Source organism: Patiria miniata, unplaced genomic scaffold (assembly GCF_015706575.1).
Source record: "Patiria miniata isolate m_02_andy unplaced genomic scaffold, ASM1570657v1 HiC_scaffold_10, whole genome shotgun sequence".
Classification (NCBI taxonomy): domain Eukaryota; kingdom Metazoa; phylum Echinodermata; class Asteroidea; order Valvatida; family Asterinidae; genus Patiria; species Patiria miniata.
In genome coordinates this window covers 451,601-472,585 of record NW_024037048.1, presented here as the reverse complement: position 1 = coordinate 472,585, position 20,985 = coordinate 451,601, and the positions used below count along the sequence as shown (strand labels likewise).

Sequence of the window (20,985 nt, the reverse complement as noted above, 5' to 3'; positions counted from 1 at the left end):
AGAAGAACAACATGTCTTAAATTGCAATCAACATGCTCGCATACACCGTTTTATGACTGTATTAGATCTATTAAAGTATAAGTTCAGGTCTTCAATTTGGTTTAACTAAAACAAAATAAAGATTTACTTCTATATTGACGCACAATTCTCCCGAGTGTAACAAAAGGGGGATCCAAGAAACTGATTTGGGAAATTTTTATTTGCTGGGCCAACATGGTCAGAAATATCAGCATTATCTAAAACAGATACATGCAAATATTTAGCACTTAACAAGAGACATACATGTACAACCAATCATATCTATTCCATAATTGTATGCAATTTAAGTGATCATCTCATTAGCCCCACAAGTGTACAGAATATTTTTGCAGCAAATCTACTACAATGGTAACAACATGTGATGCTATAAAAGTGGGAGTGTGCCCAACACACAAATCTACAAGGGGTTTCCCTCCTCCATGGTAATACGATTAAAATGGTAACAGCAAAATTTCGAACAGATTTATCTGGAAAATGCAAAAATCTATGGGCCTTAAAGAGCCTTGACTCAAAATTGCAAGGCCGTGATCCCTCAAGGCCAAGGCCAAGGCCAAGGCCAAGGCCAAGGCTTTTGCCCTCAAGCCTCAAGGCCAAGGCCCTAAAATCCAGCCTTAAGGCAGCCTTAAGGCCAAGGCCCAGCATCAAGGCACTACATCACTGAATGGGCATAATAAGGAGCTCTACTATTGGCCAGGACATATACGTGTACATTTGTATACAGTATACATGTATATAGAAACATGCAATCTTTAACTCATTCTTAAGTAACTTTATCCAACTTTTTTCCATTCTTGAGTAGCATTTTTGGTATCAGGGGGTCAATCTCAACACTTAAGTCCAAAAACAGCACTTGTGCGAGACATGTTAATCAAACTCGAAATTTTGGACACTTGACCATGGTCCCCTGACCCCCATCTGACCTAGGGCAACTTAAGAATGGCCATTTCAGAACTACCCCCTGACGGGCAATCGATTGGTACCATCAAACCTTTTGTGCTCATATTGTTAATTAAACTCAACCTACATGTAGCTCCCGGTCTAATTTGTGTCAACCAAGAGGGTAAATAATGAAAATATGTCAGCAGGCTTCAAAACTAGTTTTATTTATAAGAAATGTAAAAGCCTGAGCTTAAATCTAACTCTGAACTTATGAAACATCCATTAACATAACAACATTTGTACATTTTACTACAAACTGTTACATATCTCAAAATGGTGATATTGAACTCATCCCTTACCAACTACTTTAGCAGTGAATGTTAATGTTAAGAGCATGGTTCAGAGATTATTTATGCTAAGTTTTGAGTTTCTATCACAAAAAAATTACGTTTTTACATTGCAAAAATTGTGTTTTTACAAGTCAAAAATAGCCTAAAATACCGGGTTTCACCATTTAAAGTTTTTGTTCGGTCCGGAAGAATAGGGTTTTCTTGGGTCAAACTTATTGCATGTAGACAATGGAGGATACACTATGGTTATATGACAAATAAATTTGAAAAAAGTACATTGGCAGATAATTTTCCTACCTGTGTCCCTTGCTATGTTTCGGACGTTACACTTTGTTGACATCTCAACTTTTCTCACATTTTATGGATTTGCTTTAGTATTATTGTCCTGTTAGCTTATTTGCAGGCAGAAAATATACTAACATATTAACTTTTATGTAAACTCTGTATTCAAATTGCCACACAAGTAGTTTAGCAGTGTATTCTATCAACTAAAATATATACCATACGGTATACGGTACGGTACATGCACTTGTTGTAAACTAGATCCATCTAATTTGTACTTCCGAACATGATGTTGCACATATGGAAAATTGCAAAATATGAACTTCATTGCAGTGGTAATCATTGGAAAAAAATGAAAACATATACTGAACTGCATATTTACTATGGTACAAAAGACAATATATCATCATGTTTCTGACGTTACATGATGTTAACATCGCAATCAGATCATCAATTTCTACAAACTTTGCTATAAAGGTTTAATCTGTTTGCTTTGTTATTTTTGACAAAACCACATCAGTACAGTCACAGTATCCCATGTAATAATTGAAAATCAATTTTAGAATGAAACTTTTAGAAAAAATTGATATTAAAGGTAAACTGATGTGGTTCATGGCATTTCCACGGTCAGTTTCATTACATTTTAAGCAATGTAACACTACTGTTTGGGTACTTATTTCAACATGGGTGGCTATCCATTCTCCATTTTTGCACTATTAATATCTTCTTTTTTTTAATGTTTTGTGAGTTGTAATGGGACATGCAGTCTTGGTAAGTTACATGCACATTTCAAAACACTGACAAGGAAAAAAATATGCATCTCTGCATAAAAAGTTCCCTCAAAGTGGGATACAGCTGAAATAAATGATAGTTCTTCTGTATTTGCTTACTTACACTGTAGGGGCCTACTGCTTTGACATACCGGTACATGTACATGTAATAACATTTCTCAATGCCTGTCATCAGTTTAAAACGTAGTGCTCAAAAACGTTGGTTAGTTACATTTTTATGTAGCGTATATGTTACAGTTTGTCCGCCCATCTTTGGGACAAGTTATAACATACAGAGAAGAAATAATCAAACAAAAGAGCTTTATTTGTACAGAAGTTGCACCTTTCTCTAAAATACAAAACTTACCACTCAAGTTTTGCATGTTAAAACGAGGTGCCAAAATTAGTACCAAAAATCCATAATCAAGAAAAAACAGTTATTTTTTACCAAACTTCACACTTTACTTCATTCCATCTTGCTGCAACACAAATCAAACAACAGATCTTATGGTCTCCTTTAATTTGATACCACACTTATTGTTGTTATACTTGTAGTTCTAAAGATACAACACATTTTTATTTTTTTGTTGTTTGTCCACCTTTTCATGAAATTAGCCTTTCAAGTTCTTTAAGCACTGTATATTTAATTTTACACCAAAGAATTTACATGTGATTGAAATACTGATCAATTAGTGCAAATAACTACACCTACTTGTAAGCTGTAATCATTGAGGAAATGTTATACAGGCCTCGACCTTAAGCTTTTTTTAAAAGCTTAAAAAGATTCATGGAGCAACACAACATGTGCCATCTGCCTGGAGCGCTAAAATCTTGCTTTGAGATCTGATTGGTTTTGTCAGGAACAAACAGGTCCCTTTTCACTACCATACTTATCAACTTTTTGAAAAAGAGGAGAAGTAATGTCACTGAAAATTGTTGACCTTTTCTATGAAAAAGAATAAATATTAGCAACCATCTTTATGGACATGTCATTTAATTTCGTAAGGGGTGTTTTAACCCTTTTTGGAGTTTTACATCATATCTTGAATAAATTATTTAAGGAAATTATATTGCAAAGCTGAACAACTTATTTTCAAACAAGGAAATGTTGTAAACTCCATATAAAAAGTAGAGGTTTTCCTGCCCAACTTCGTAAGCTTAGCATCTGAATTAACGATAGGTTCATTCAATTTAGGACGAAATTGATTGATGAACTAGATCTCCATTCAAAGAGCAAAAAGGATCATTCCATTGAACTTCATGAGCACACGATTGCACACATTTGTAAAACAATTGAAGAGTCAGCATTCAATTTGGAAAAACATGCATATGGCGTTCAAATTCACACGGACTCTCCGCGGTAAGTGTTTTTGGCATTCAATTTCGTGAATAGGCAAGCATTTGGGACATTTGTGCAATGTTTTTCATTTAAAGTTAATTTTCTGATACGTAATTTGTTTCGTTTTAAAATTATGAAAAGAAAGAACAACACCTATATTATAAGTAAAATGAAATAAAACAGCCGAAAATACCGGTATATATTTATAACAGAAAGGATTAATAAATGGAAAAAGGAGGGGGCATGCAAAAAGGAGAAACAAAAGATGAATGAAAAATGGAGAGACAAAGAAGTACTTGCAAAATGTGATAAACAAAGAAATTAAGCCATTGCGAACGAATTCCGAATAATTTTAATTGGAACATCACACATAAATCATACACGTGTGAGTATGTAAACACCGGCACTACAGACAAAAGGGTTAGGGCACAAACAAAGGGTCCACGATTGACCGATAGTCAACGATTGAAATTCGTGTACAAAACCAATGAGAGCTGTTGCTAAAAAGAGTACAAACAAAGAAATGAGGATTAGGGGCAATAGGGGGTCCATGATTGCTGGTGTTTACACAGATGTGCGTTTGTTTATGGTGTAAATCGAGGACACACATGTGCAACATCATTGATGAATCGAGGACAGGAGCCAAATCGAGGACTCCTCGTTTAGAAAACGTATTCAAAACCAATGAGAGCTGTTGCAAAGAAGTTAGAGTACCGTATAAACAAAGGAAAATGGAAGAGGAACAATAGAAAATCCTTGATTTACATCATAAACAAATGTGGGTGTGTGTCATTGAGTTTGTTTCTACCTTCAATAGGGGACGTTGAACAATAGAGGACAATAGGGTCCCCATTTCCCGAAGGTCTCTAATTTGACGATGTGTACAAAACATGTGGGAGATATTCCTAAAAAGTTAATGTACAGTGTACAAGCAAAAGAGGGACAATAGGAGTCCCCAATTTCAGGCAAATGCACACTTGCGTGGGTTGGTTATCCATTCCGACTGAGGAATTGGGACAATGGGGTGTGTGCAATTTTAATGGGCCTGAGGACCTAGCTGGGCCCAGGTCCTCGGGAGAATTCGTGTAAAAACCTTATGGGAGCTGTTGAAAAAAAAGTTGGAAGTACAAACAAAAGGATCAGGTCCTCATGAGTATAACAATGAGATGGGTGCGTCTGGGTGCGTGTACAACCACTGCCTTATGGGGTACCGGAACAATGGGAGGTACCCCACAAGGAATGCCCATCAACTTGCGGGGTACCGTTTTGGTACCCCACAAGTTTTTTTATGAAATAGAAATATGGATTTTACTCAAAAACTAGGAATTTCCAAGGTGGGTTGATCCGTCGCAAATGGAAGAGTTTTAGAAAAGGGACATTAAGTCCGAATTTCAGCCCAGGAAATTAATTCAGGTTAAAATAAGAGTATTTTGAAATTAGTGTGCGACGTTGCAAAATTTTAGTACACGAGAACAAAGGAAGTAACCCACTTCCATGCCTATGTGTATGTGTGAGCTTGTCTTACATACGCAGTGTGGACTTCCGAACAAAAGACGTCCACATAATGTAGGTAGCACCGACGTTGTGTGGACTTGCCCACGTCCACACAGTGTTTCCCCATTTCTGGAAAACAGGTTTAGAGGCATTTTTGGGTTAGGTTTATCTGTAGCAGAATGAAGAGAAACACTAAAGGGAATCATTGAAAAAAAATTGGGTTGTAAGAGTTTTCACAGTTTGAGAAAAATGAGTTTTTCCACTGGTGTTCCTTAACTACACGAAAAGAAAGGAAAGTCCACACTACGTATGTGAAACAAGTCTGGGTGGGTGTGTGGGTGTGTGTTTGTTGTATGTAAAAATAACAAATTATTCAGTAAACTCCATTTGGTCAATATAAGCATCGTCCATTTCAGTTTTCCTCATAAATATTGTACTTTCCTTTTTCAATTTGAAGGCTCGAAGTGCGAAAATGATTGCCCACGAAAACGAAAGTAAAATTCAGGAGGGAATTCTTCTAGTCGACTGGCGTGAAATTGAATGACGGGTATGCATCATCTAATTGAATGAAGCTAGTTCTAAATTGAATGCGTGACAGTACACAATTCAAAGTCTGCAAATGAAATTGAAGGCTCAAAGTGTGAAAATGAATCATGAGAACAACGAGCTGAGAAAAATCACTCGAAAACGAATGCACGTTAATGAATTTGACTGCTGTTTTGCTGAATTCGGCCGGGAAAACCTATATTATTTGAACATATATTTTAAAACAGTGCAAATGCTGGTAATTATTGTTTTTAAGAAAGCACACCCCTTTACCGCAATGGTACAAGAGCCACACACTGTCTTTTGGTGACATGTGACACGTCAAAAAAATTATATATAAATAATTATAGTTATTTGCAAAAATTATTTGTTAATAATTATGTTGCCAAAAATTATAAATACTAACATTACATTGACAAATTATATGTAAAAAATTAGGTTGCAAAAAAAATATTTGTAAATGATAGTGGCATATAAATTTAAATATAATGCAAACTGCCAAACGATTATTTATATATAATTGTCCGAGGAGAAATTCATGATATGTAAATAATGCATTATATATAGGCCTAAATAAGTAAGCCTAAATAAGCTGAAAAATGAATTATTTAATAAATAATGAATTATATACAAATAATTTTGTTCAATAATTTATTTACACTTGGCGCCTCATAATTAAGCACCAATCACAAGCCCGCAGCAGTTTTTACTAGACATTGTATGCTGGGCTAGCATTAAGGTCGAGAGGCCTGGTTATATGTTTTATGTGATTTTATATCAGATTCAAATTAAAACAAAGTCCATATTTGTAACCAGTCGATTTCATCTTTCTGATGAACACTGCTGTTTGTGAAAAGCAAGCAGCGCCTTCTTGTGGCAGAAACACTGTTTTCCTTTTCGGTCAGGTTTCCGTATGTAACCGGTGAAATATTTGAAACATATTTCAATGTTATCTTTTTTGGCACCTTTGGTTTTTCCTATTTCTACTGAAAGTTTTCTGAATATTTTATATCCCAACAGTCAGTATGTGGGATGTATGTGGGATTGCTTTTTCACAAGTTTGGAATTGTTTTCATGTTTCCAAGTATTGAAATTATTATTATCTACATTGTTTTATGTACATGTTATATTTTTGTTCTTTTTATTAAGAACCACCATGAGAAAACCTGTCCTTTGGCCCTGGATGGGTCAGCCACACATTCAAAGTTTCTGGAAAAGTAATCAACTCCAGGCAGGAGGCCTGACTTCATACCTCATTATCATTCATTAGATAGACTCTAAGGGTAGCTTATCATTTCAACACCATTCTACACAATAAACAATCAAATCATCCTGATTTTGGTATTTGTGCTTGCAGCAGCAACCGGTATGAACTATAAAGAACGGGTCTGTAATGCTGAATCCCCAAAAGGATTTAGATATTTAACATCATATTGCAATCACTCTCTTGGATATATTAAAGTATCCTTCGCTGTCTCTGATATAGTGTCCATGAGGCTTGAACAGCCTGTTGGATATCTGCTTTGATAGCCGCTAAGACTCCAACAGCAGCATGGGGCTGCTCTAGGAAAACTCGAACCTTCCCTCTCAAACTCTCGAGTACTTCATCGGTTTATACCTCTGTGAAATCACTTTATACTCTTCTTTAACATTTGTTTAAGTTTCTGAACACAAAAGAAGGTCTTTATCTGAAGGGAAGACTTTGACTCACTTAACATACAATTTCAACATTGCAACTGTACATGTTGACAATAATTACCTCTCAATAATAACTGAATTCACATTGCCGAGTGCATGAGATAACACGTAAATACGTCAATTAAAGTGCGGCTAACTCACTGAGTCGATAAGACCCGGTAAGACCCGGTATATGAAATAAGGGCCTTGACCATGATTCTTATATAAAATAAGATGTGTACTGAACGGTTTTTACCCTATTTTGGCACCATCTCAGAAAGAATATCTGGTGTAATTGGATCTTTCTTTGGCTTAACCAGTGTTCTTGTCAGACCTTTAGCGCGGTGTATGACACGAGAGGGTCTTTGGTTGTATCATGGTCCCCAACTAGCCATGAGATGAACCCATGACATGGCAGATAAAGAGTTTGTGACTGTAGGTGCATGGTGATGTTGCAGAGTTCCAATATGGATCAGGTATAAGGCTACCGTGTAAGGATCTGCGGGTAGGGATGATATTCCATGCAACTCTGCCCATTGTCGCCATCTCGTGAAGGATGATCTGTACTGCGAGACTGTTGATGGGGCTTGTGACTCGAGTAGCATGGAAGGCAGTTGACTGGCGAGACTATATCCAGCTCTTGACTTTTGGCTGATGGAGGAATCCGCTGCCTCCAATTATCGCTGTTTAAGATGAGCTTCCAGAAAGGAAAATAACAATGATTGTTACTTTAACGAGATTAAAATCATGCGTCAACTTATTAAACACTTTCTTTATTAAGTGCATTTAATTAAAAGCGCATTTCTCACTGCTTATTGCTACAACTATACTCTGAATACAAATAAAAGCTTATTTGCCAAATCTGAATCAACATCCGCTGGGGAGATCAATTGTAACTTTTACAATACCAAACATCTGCTGAGGATATCACCATATTTTGGTGTAAGTCTGCTGAGACTGTCTTGTTGGCGTTCTGAACGCATCTCGTTTTACACTTCTGTCAGAAACGACTCTGACCCTAACTTTATTGCCACGTAAACCACTAAACTCTTGTATGGTGATACTCGTGGCTTTCATATTAAACCAATGTGGTTATCTTGGCCAAGATTAGGCCAAGTAATAAACTAGGCTGACCATGCATGTTTCTATAGAAGGGTTAACTTGAGGCCAATTTCACTGTCTTCGATTCTCTCCGAGTCGAGCTTCGAGTCATCTCGCTATCTGACCGATGCCCAAATATTCTATTGAATCCCTTTTGTACTGCCAGTGCGTCCAGCGTCGGTGGAACAGTTTTGAAACTGAAGGAACTTTACTCCGAACAAGACTAGTGAACTTTGTTGAGAACAGATGTAAATACATCAGTGAAACGGGATTCTAAATACCTTTGGACTTACGAATCTCAAGTTAAGCCTACTAGAACTAAATCTTCTCTCTGGTTTTGAAGGAACTGGCAAACTCAATCATTGTCTAAAAGACATCTTGAGCATGTGCTCTCTGACTTTCTGAAAGCAATTGTTATAAGATGGAATAAGATGGCAAAATCTCTAAACCATCGTTAAGCAAGTCATCTATAGGGGCTACATGACATGTATGCATAATTCTGCATTTCTCACCTTCTGAACCAACTTCCTCACCACTTCAACCCCGTTTTGCGCATTTTTAGAACCAACCACTTTTGGTTTGAGCACTGTGCTCTCTAGTCTATGGCTTTCTGAAGGAAACTGGAGTGTTCCAAGCCGTCCTCTAAGACAACTATCCTTGTTCTTGCAATTGCCCCCTTTTCCAGCGGTCGTACTATTTTGGTACACTCAATTTAAAGACACATATGATGGTAGGAATTGGAACAATTGGAAAAACCGATTTCTGTGAAACCCAGGAAAACCTGATTGGTCAAACGCTCACAAGGTGATATTAAGATTTTCAGATCAAACTTCAACGTGAATCAATGCATTGTCAAGGAACAAAGAAATATGGGCGTATCACCAAATTTGACTGATAGTGATGCCAGGGCTATCTACTCCCTTTTCGGACGACATTCAAATGTTGTCACTGAATTGAAACTTACAAAGGATTAATGATAAACGGCTTTATTATGGGTTTCCAACAACTTATATGGCAGAACATCGATTCAATCTAGGGCCTATATTTCGTCTCAAACAAGTAGAGTGTGGGTTTTCAGAAATTGACCATTTTCTGGGACTGGTTACATCTTATAACAAAAGAACTAGTGTAAAAGTCCCCACAATTCACGGTGGGAAAGTAAATCTCCAGAACCCTCTTCGTTTGGAACCAGAATTCTCTCCGTTCTCAAAAAAATCTTCTGTGAATTTCAACATCTGCAACTACATTTTTGCAAATTAAAAAGACTGTAATTTAACTTAGCTTCGTAAACTGGCTTTCTGCTTTCTGCTTTCCGATCTTCGGTCCCTCTGCTATTGACGACTGTCTTGTCTTGATTGATACCGATGTAGGGGCGAGCTCTGTTGTCAGTAGCCTTTAATGTAATGTAGCTTCTTAAAATGAGATGTCAAATTGACTTTAGGAGAGCAAAACTGCCGTCTCTCCCATTTGCTGATATAACGCAATGGAAGTACAGCGCCACAAAAATTGTGTGTTGTCGTTGCTGCTCGCAAGCGTGAAGTGATCTACCTTCAATCCAACCACGCACACATTCCTGTGCCACTCCCTATTCAAATTACCCGCCCTTAACCACTCTACCGTGTCTCATTTACATATCAATGATAAAGCAGATTTATTTTAATTCGTCCCAGTACTCAACCGAATAAATCAATATTTTTCTACACCAGTTACTTTGTTTTATCACCTCTTTAGCAATGAATGTTTATTCATAATCCCTATGTGGTCTGCCCAGGAATGCGAGGCACTCCTGTGGTTTAGATTAGCTTGATTCAGTCTTGTGTTAGCCACCAAGAAGAGCACACACATGTTGTAAAAGTCGTTTTACAGCGCTGGCTGCGCTTTGCTGCCATGCGGCCACTGATGAGAAATAAAAGCAGTAATATTTCCATCTCTAAACTTGAAGAGCCGGTTCCCGTGGTCACAAGTAGTTTTCTTTGTCTTTTTTCATTCTGGGGAACAAATGGAGGTTTGTGAAATAATGGAAACATATCATCTGCCAAACCTGAACATAATAAAGGAACACAGATCTGATTTTGCTTTTTACGGGAATTACTAGAATAATCCAGCATCTTAAAATTTGAATTAACGTGCAAATTTGCATTTAACCGTTCTTTCCGGTTAAAATTGGAAGTGCAATAATTTTTGCAATTGGTAAATGAAATGAACTTGCTTTCTTGGATGTTAGTCTGTGGAAAGGTTAGGCTATTCACAAATCTGACCGGTGACCTCATGCATTGTTTGAGCACGGGATCACGGGTCTTGTGGTGTAGTCTTAAAGGTGCATATTTAAGTAATACATCTGAACAACCATAGGACAAATTCAATTGAAACTTTGTACATGCATAGTCAGGGACCTGTTAAAAAAACCCCATAAAAGCCCTATACATGTATATATGTTCTGTTGCAAACAGACATAGATCTCTAGTATACACATAAACTGGCGATGTGTTCACTAGTGCACGTCTATGCGCCCTGAGGGACTGTGAGTGACCAGAAGAGGGTGTTTCGGCCTCGGGAAATAGCACCCTCTTCTGGTCACTCACAGGCCCGAGGGGGGCATAGACGTGCACTATAGTGACCGAATTATGCCAGTTCATATGTGTTTTATAAGGTTACGTCTCGATAGTCCGAAGTACCATTGGTCCGAAGTCCCACTGGTCCGAGGTCCCATTGGTCTGACGTCCCATTGGTCCGAAGTCCCATTCGTCCTTAACGAAACATAATACTGTTTAGTTCCACTGGTTCAGGTTGGTGACCCTAACCCTAACCCTAACCCTATGGGGCATTGGACAAATGGGACTTTGGACCAATGGGACTTCGGACCAATGGGACTTCGGGCCAATGGGACTTCGGGCCAATGTTACTTCGGGCCAATGGGACGTTGGACCAATGGGACGTTTATACCCATGGAACGTATAGAGCAATGGGACGTCGGACTAATGGTACTTCGGACTATAGAAATGTCCCCGTTTTATAACACACCTCAGTTGAAAATATAAAATAAGAAATGAAACTTTTTAGGGATTTATAATTGAACTGTTTTAATTAAAAAATTATCTCATATTAAAGCAATTCAACAATTAGCTATTCAATTAAAGGAATGTTTTTAGTTACCCTAGATTTCGTTTTTGAGTTGCTGTTCAGTGTTTGTTTCATGTGGGTGTACCCACAAATGATTATGACTATTCACATTTACATTATGATGAGAAAAAAAATTCACAGGTCTAAGGCTCTGGGAGGAGATGTTTCAAGTTCGATGAGAATGTGGTCCTCTTGTGACATGGTCAGCAATAGAGAAGTTGGAGCAATTCAACAATAAACAATTAAACTTTTCAACAATTAAATTTTAAGTTTCCCTAGATTGTTTTGAGTTGCTGATCGGTGTTACTGTGAATGTACACTTAGTGATTATGAATATTAACCACGCATCCATGAAAGTTGTAGTTAACATTTTTTAGTTGATATTCATATCATGATGAGAAAGAAAGTTCATAGGTCTCAAAGGGAAATGTTGCAAGTTCATTGAGAATGTTCTCCCCTTGTGACATGGTCAGCAATGGACAAATTGGAGCCACTAGCTGTATACATGTATGTGTGCTTGTTGCTTGATAGCTTCACAGTGTGTGTCTGTTGTTGAATCTCCACAAACATTATTTGAGAGGGCCAGGCTATTTTTCCTTTTTTGTTCTTCACCTACTCTGCTGTAGCTCCTGATACTGGACTCTTATTCCACCCACTCTCGTGGTGTGGCATGCCTCAAAACCTTTGGCATCAAGTGTGGTTATCGTTGTTGCCAGACAGTGATTTGTGTACACTTTGGAGCATTGTGATTGTTTGGATATGTTCTTCATTTTGTCACCCAATGTTCTTTTTTGGACGTTGCCATGACATGTCACAGTTTGGGTTCAGTCTAAAGTACAGCACGAATGACTTGAGCGGACAATTAAGAAGAACTTGCTGGGTTTTTCAAACATTCTTCCTGCCTGGCTTGCTTCACCATCACCCATATCATCTTGATGATTCTTTGTTTGCAGACCTGTCACAAGCAATTGGCACATAATTTCAGCCCTTTTGAGTCAGTCTGAATTGCAAAATGGGATTAAATCATACCATGAAGATTTTCCTGCCCTAGCTGTTGCAGAAATGCATAATTATGTCAACGAATACGTTGATTTGAAGTGCCAAGGGAGTTGCTTGGTCCACGGGCTGATGCTGACATAATTTGGTCCATGTCTTCTTTGCTGATAGGAGTCTTGTGCTGCACTGCTCCCTTTCCTTCAGCTTTAAGTTTTACAAGCATGGCAAAGAAGACATTGTTAGCTGGTTTGAATTGTTCATTTGCAACAATGTCAATACCTGACGCACGTTGGATGTAACGTTGCAATCCATAGCGAATAGTTATCAATGATATAATTATGTGCATACAATTCTCCGTTGGTTTGGCGAACTCCTGCATAGAATTTTGCACAGTTCCTCCCGTGACGAATTCTCCAGATCACAAATTGCTTGTCAGCTGTCTTGCAATATGAAGTCAGAACGTTCACGGAATAATTTATAACGTCTTTATATTTGTGCAAATCTTTTCCAAGAACTGATTTTTACCCCTCAGCCGAGAGGCTCGAGGGGTATTGTCATCGCCTAGGGCGATGACAATACCCCTCGAGGCAAGTGCTATGCAGAAACCTATTTGGTTCATTCACGGTACTGTTAATGTTTTATTGACATTCTATAAATAAAACTGAATGTATTTCATTTTTAAAAGAAAATTGTATTTGCAAAATTTAGAAACGGGGAAAAATGGAATTTGGTCTGACGAAAGTACACCCTTTGGTTGAAATTAATGTGGTCCAAACATCCAAACTTCGCAACATTTGGTGTGTAGCCCATGAATGATAAAAAATGTATTTCATGGAAGTAAAAAAGCAAACAAAAACACTGCCTTCTTTAAATACATGCACATTAGGCCCCAAAAAATTGTTCTGCTTCCGGTTACCTGACCGACCCTTAAAAAAAAAATAAATAAATAAATAAATAAATAAATAAATAAAAAATCCTGTTGTCTTTTCTTTCTTTACAAAACACCTCTCAACAACCCTTTTGTGTAAAAAATGTTTGTATTTATTTGTTTTCCTACTTACATTTGCTATTTATTTTTTAAAAAGAAAGCTCTGTTTTATAAGTTCCCTCTGTTTTATAAGTTCCGATAACTAGTTCACAATTCGATGTCGTGTTGACTATAAACACCAGCGTAATGTTAGCTCAATACAGTGATGACTGGTTTCCGCCGCGCTGCGCACAACGGCCAATTTAGAAGACATGATGAAAATGTGGTAACCAGTCTGTGCATGGTATATGCATGGCTGGCAGCGGTGCATTGTCAACTGGTTGGGTTTGACATTGTAAAAATGGCAAGCAAACACAGATGGAGAAAGAACATTTTTGCAAGTTAATTCACAGAACTTGATCTAACTTGTCTGTGTATATATTTTCCGTGTTCAAGAGTTCATTTCAAGGTCGTACTACTCAGATTTGGGGTGATACGATGCAGCGTGTTTCCCATAAAATTTTCTACCCGTAAAAAAAAAAGGTTCATTGCCCGCCAGTCACACACAGTGCATCACGCATGCTACCGCGCGATGTACGGACAATATTGGCAAGTTTCCTGTCTTGACTAGCGTTGTGCATATGGTGCGTACGGCCTGAATTTTCCATTATTTTTATAAATTATTGAACGTAAACATATTTACAATAATAAAGGTAAGTTTTAATCACTTTTTGTGGACATTTTTTGGTATAGCTTTTGTAATGCAATGGAAATAGTTCAGGCTGAAACTTAGCTTATAAATTGAGTACCCCATTCAGTCAGCACAAAACCAAATTGGCAAAAAAATATAAAAAAATCCGACCTGCTGACCATATTTTTGAAAGGCATGTAATCGGAAGCAGAATAATTTTTTTGAGGGGGGGGCCTTAGGTAGCAGAAATTTGGGTGAAGCCATGTTCAAATTTCAGCTATAAGTATCATTTTTTTTATTCTTTGTCTTCATTCATGTAGGCTTGCTGCTACAAAGTGCACATCAGTACCTTTATCACGGAGAGAGTACTGTGCAGTTAGCGTCTCCAAAACATGGTAAGACGAAAATAATTTTTGAACTTTTGGGACAATGTATCACCTTGCTGGCTTTATGCAAAGTATAAAGGTGTTCTTATCAGGGCTTGAATTTCACTTAGTCGCTGTCGAACACGTTTTGTGCTAAAACTTAAATCCACTTATGTGTAATTTTTTCGCTATTGCCATTTTGGTTGACAGGGCTGACCACACGCTTTTTATACACACAACTGACTTGAATTACACAACATAAGACAAAATTAGGGACACTGCACTCGGAACAGGATCTCACACCATGATATGTTGGGTTTTGTAAGAATGATATGCTCGTGTCAAGAACATGACCTGCCTAAACTCGGCCAATGACTGCTTGCTAGATGATACTTCTTACATATTATATTCTAGATTTTTGTTATTTCTCATCGGGATGCATAAATATCTTCGTTACAGTTTTGTCCAACATACAATGATAAAGTTTTAAATTTAAGATGGAATGTTGTGTATTAGCTTTATAAACATCAATATATGGTTAAACCTCCAGATTAGAATAAGTTTGCGAACTCTTACCTCATGGTAACATGTTTTCAACTATAATAGAAGTGCATGACATCTGGTGGAGCATCTGAATTCCTGAAACATCTTTTAAAAAAGATTATCCCTGAAATTAAAAAAATAATAATAACAATTTGATTCAACCTCAAAAAAGGAAGCCGGTGGGCCATTTTTTTGGGGTGGTTTTCACGGAATAGATGGAGCGACAACAAAACATGAATTGATTCTTAAAACAATATTCAAAATAATGTGGCGCTGATTGAACTGGGGCTCCCCAAACTCAGGTCGCCCTGGCCTCCTGACTAAACCTTTGGTAAGCCTAGACGAGCGGTAATCTAGGTGACCTACGGAATGCGACCATTCGGAAGGCCATATGCCGCCAACACGTACAAAGTAGTCTCCTTTAGGGTGTTCACTTTAGGGAGGGACACTGACTGGCAGACTGAACAAACGATGAAGGAACAGACACTGATACCTTTATTTACCAAACAACAACGAGAATCAAGTTCTTTTAATTCTCTATTAGGTTCAATTAGAATGTAAGAAATATTGTAAGAGTTAATCAACAATAATTACTGAATGAAACGGCACCTGCGTCGAGGGTGGACTATTCGCAGCGCTCCCCACGCTCTTTTGCGACTTAATTACTATCGGGCTACCCCGAGTTACCGGCGGCAGGACTCCCGAGGCCCCAGTGGATACAGCCCACGAAGTAGCAATTAACACACAGACCATAGAGCAGATCCCCGGTGTGTCTCCAGCTACTAACCTCCTGTCCTCGCCCAGTCGTCAGCACGTCAGTGCAGCAACACGACAACGCACACACACGTTCGTTCTCCACGAGACGCCGCAATTCACGTCCGTTCTCAACGACGCACTGTGATCCACTCCTGCTTTGGAACGCGCGAACAGACCCCACTACAGAGGGTGCTATAAATAACTCGCGCTATAAATAACTCGTTGCAAGCACACCATTGCGCCACAATCATAAAAACTGTAAGGCGGTTTCAGCTGAAACAAATTGCAGTTGTAATGTTACCAGTCAAAGCTTCCAAATAGGGGAATATAAATTAAGTTTCTCTTAAAAAAAGTTTGCAAACAAAAAGTGAGTCCTTCAAATTGATGAGACTTTTGGCATGGTTATATGCAACAATTATGTAATTGGCCTGTGATGTATAAAAGTGCTCATACAGCTCATTTTGTCAGTTGAAAATAAATGAGTAATGCTCATTCAGTATAGATTGAACAAAATTATGTCATCTAAATACCATTCTTCTTGTGTGGGTAAAAACTGTGCCGGTTTAAATTGCCCCCCCCCCCCCCAGCTCCCCAAAATAGATATAATACAATTGGATTATGATAAAGAAATCAGTTGTTGTATTTCTCTTGGTGATTACTTAAACCACATTGTGCCTGAAGTATGTAAGAAAATACCAAAACAGTTTTGCAGTCATTGATGTCTTTCTGTATTTTTATGATTTTTTTTTAATGTTTTCTTAACAAAAGTGTAATCAGAAATAAAATCAACATATAAAGTACATGTGTGAGAACTTGAGATGTCATTTTTGAGTGGTTTTGTAATAAGACGCTTCAACTTGTCTGATACAAACATGTATATAATAAGGGCATAAATGTGTGTTCGGGAGGTATTATAACACTATGTTTAAGACCGGTGGGAGTCTGGATGGGTAATTATCACCCATGCAGACTCCCACTGCTCTTTAACAGAGTGGTCAATACCGACCGAGCACATATTTATTCCCATTCATAAAAACCTTTTTGGTAAAAAAACCCAGAATCTTTTCAGTCCAAAAATCAAAACAAGTGAAAAACTAGACGTTGCCAACCATTTTGTTCAACAATTTTACTTCATGTTTTACGAAATACCCCTCTGACTATAATATGGAATGCCCCTCCACAACTCATTACCTTATAAGGACATTGGCGTGCGCATCGCTTGAGTACGTGATGTCGTGTAAAATGGAGCTGGGCTGGTGTAGTGTGAATTTCGGACCATATGAAATACTGATTCACTGGTAGTATTGCGCATGCATACGTGAGGATGTGCACGTTCAACCAATGAAACGTTAAAACTTAAGGCACCCAATTTCATGGGAGTCCAAATTTCATGTGACACTGGAAAGTGTTTAAGACCAGCTAGGCATGTCTTTATCATTCGTTTAAGACCGGCCACGTGACAGGCTCTCGACCAATAGGAATGCGTAAACTGTCTTGGTATTGTTACGTTCCCTAATAGCAGTTCATGAAACATTTATTAGAGTCAACAATAATTCAATAAGTTGGAGGAAAACAGAGCTTTGGGGTGACAGTCACACATGTCAATACACTGATTTATTTATCTCATCACTTTATATAACTTTGTTAGATTTCATCAACCTATAGGGTTTCTCCTTTTGGTAGTCTTTGGTAGCGTTATAGAGATAACAGGTTGGCGTCTACAAAGTCTATACATGTACTATGTACTATGGCAAAACCATGTCAACCAATACGAACTGAGTGGGCACCGGCACGGTACGAGTTATCGACGGCCAGACCAAAGCGGGAGCGGTCCACTACGGTGACCGGGGAGGCAACGGCAACTGGACGGGGCCAGCAAGTGTACCAGGCTGCACTACAGTTCGAACCAAAGTGTGCATGTGGCATATCGGGTATCCAAGGTCAATCGAGGCACTATGCACCAAGGATAGTGTTTATGACAAGACTGGGCTAGCATAGCTGAACTACGGGGGAATGGCTACGGGGAGCCGGCTGGCCACCGCGGGAGCGGTCCGCTGTGGTGACGGGGATGAACTAGCTCTGGCTGGGCTAGAACACCAGACAACCGCACAACATGTTCAAGCTAAAGACTAGCAGTCCAATGGCCATTCGAAACCGCACAGCACCATTGGGACTAGTGTATTACTATTTCACCAGCTTCTACACACTCCTCGAGGGATCTAGGAGAAGGATGCTTCATAATAACACTAGTACTAGTGATTGCACTATTACTTCACCGCGCCTCAACCACCGAGGGAGGCCGATGCTTCGTAGTGACAAGAGTCGCACAACAATCGGTCTGTCAGAGTCGAGTTCGTCGCACATCATATGAGTTACCGCACAACATATAAGTTCGCCGCACAACTTTGGGTTTAGGGTTCGTTCGCACTACATTGGTTTCGTGGTTCGCCGCACTGCCGAAAGTGAGGAAAACCTCCGGTATTTATAGGCAGTAGAAGTCTCGGGATTAAATAATGCATGAGCACTGATTTAGGAATTAACCAATAGTAATCTTCCATGTCTAAGGGTCAAATGACTAGTCACATGATTTACTAAGAGTGCCTAGTGCAAGAGACTAGAAACGTGTGCATTTACATAAGGGAAAACATGGAGAGAGAAGTGTGCAAATTCAGAGAGAGATGTGTGCAAATAGTTAGATCAGAGTGCAAAAGTGTTTACACAACATCTCAAGCAACCTTGATGGAGTGAGTGACAAGCTAAAAGGTTACTGTGTCACAGGTTATTGACACCGCAGGATGTCTTACCACGCCCAGCTACGCGACCACGCAAGGGTAACATTCCATTCCCTCGAGCTAAGTATGGGACTGGAAAACTGGACCGAGAACTCCAGTTAGAGTTCATGGGTAACACACGGGGTAGAGAAACGCTCTGTGCCGCTGAGCAGTCTCTCGGAGAACGCCAAAGCACGCATGCTATGGGGAAAGGAACTTAGCTCGCTGGGGCGAAGGGAGGTGTGGTCAGTCGCGCACATGTACATCGCTACATGAATAATGCATGCAGTAGCGCGCGTGGTATTGCATCATGCGCTGTGCTTGGTAAGAGACCCTGGGAATAAAAGTACAAGTTGGCAATTTACGATAAATGGGTAAAATACAGGAACTATAAAAGACAACAAGAAGATTGTGTACTTCATGGACAGAGTGAATCCAGAGGGCGCTAGATTTCCATAATCAAGCATTCTGGGTTCTTAACAGTATTTTTGAATCCCTTTTTAAAATGCTAGCTGCGTAAAGTCTGTTGATAACAACTTCATTTATGGCCATTTTTCTTTTTGACAGATCTCTTCCCCCCCCCCCCCAAAAAAAAATGTGGGAGCATGCAGAACTGAAAGCTGTTACCAATCAATTTTTATGTTAGCTATAACATTCGATCTTAAAACCTTATCTTTTCAAGTTGGACAAACTGTTACACCTGTGTAATTGCCAGAGATGGCACTTACGAGAGTTACATTAAAATGATGAAGTTGGTGACCCTGTAAGAAATAATGGAGAGTTGTCAGCCAAAGATACAGAAATGCATGAGGACAACTTTATTGCAGATGTCGGCAGGGTCATTGCTTGTAAGAACAAATCCAACAATACATTTAAAATACAAGTATAAAACCTAAGTAAAACACAAATTCTAGTTAAGAAACACGAAATGCAAAAGACCAATTCCTTCTACCAATATCGATTAATTGTGACACACTTGTATAATCGATATCTAATATATCAATGGAACACCATATCGATACTGACATACACGTGCATACATACATGTATGTCCATGGCACTGCAACATGCACAGCCCTACTGCTCCATGCACAGGATGCAGAGATAAACAATTGAGGATTAACTCTGGTTGAGCAAACAAGACTCACACAGGGCCCCAGCATGGTCTTGACTGGTCCATGTGCATGTCTCAAGATTCCTTTGTTCTAAACTAAAGGCAGTACATGAGGCAAAATCAAAGATAACTTAACTTCTAACTAAAATATGCTAAACCTCTACGTGTACAAATGCTTCAGAGAATCCATCTCAACTGAAACCATCTTCACTCCTACTTCTTGCATAAAGGAACCTTGCAATTAATTCTGGGTCTAAAAGTGAAACTTTCCTCAATCAACTGTCTTCAACTGAACACTAATTCATCAATCAGAAACATGATCTCACAGTTGTCTAAAACTTCATGTTTCAACACTTATACAAGTTTCACAGAATAAATGAATGCAATGAAGGAACTTTGAACCTTAACTTAATAATGAACTTCTTCACAAACTTTGAGGAATCGAATGTTTCAGAACTTAACTACTTATTTCCTCAAGTCTCAACATTAACAGTCTAAAGAATTAAAACAACTAAACACAATACAAAGGCTTAAATCAAAGGAAATCTATGAATGTGAATTATCAGAAATGAAAGTTAAAATAGACATACCTGTAAGAAATAATGGAGAGTTGTCAGCCAAAGATACAGAAATGCATGAGGACAACTTTATTGCAGATGTTGGCAGGGTCATTGCTTGTAAGAACAATGAAGCCAACTTCCTGTCCCTTGCTGATGTGGCAACTCTTGGATCAGTCCATTATTTTCAGAGGTAAAGCAAAGTCTGGACTATTACATTATAAAAGGGGAGGGGCAAAATTGAAAAAGGGGGTGACCAATTTCCATGGCCTCTACACTCACCCCTGCAAAAAGAAATGTTGTCTCTAACATTTACAAACTTATAACTACATCTGATCCTATTCATCAGAGAAACGGTTCATTGTGTGTCCATTTCAAGAGCATAACACTCATCAGTTACTAGGCGGTTTCTCCTCAGCAAAGTAACTTTGTGGGACTCAGGGTGGATGAAGTAGCTAATTCCACTTCCCTTCATCTCCGGATCTTATGTCCAAGATCATCAGTGAAATGGACTGGAACTTGATGACAAGCACAGTAACGTCTTTGTCTATAGGCTACGTATCTCGTCTACAGCTCGTGGTGGGTTTGACCTCACATCAATGCTACTGGCCGACGATCTCTTCCCCCT

The 20,985-nt window shown here is 38.7% G+C and overlaps 1 long non-coding RNA gene across 2 annotated transcripts; it reads right to left on the bottom strand.

Moving 5' to 3' along the window:
- Positions 1 to 6,677: 6,677 nt before the first annotated feature.
- Positions 6,678 to 20,660, bottom strand: LOC119734727. 2 transcript variants are annotated; one of them, XR_005272108.1, is made up of 4 exons: positions 20,391 to 20,659; positions 15,193 to 15,283; positions 12,627 to 12,797; positions 6,678 to 10,465 (listed from the first exon to the last, which is right to left on the bottom strand). It is a non-coding gene; the product is annotated as an uncharacterized LOC119734727 (long non-coding RNA). The 2 variants fall into 2 exon arrangements; XR_005272107.1 differs by lacking the exon at positions 6,678 to 10,465 and having other exon boundaries at positions 11,356 to 12,797; positions 20,391 to 20,660.
- Positions 20,661 to 20,985: the final 325 nt, after the last annotated feature.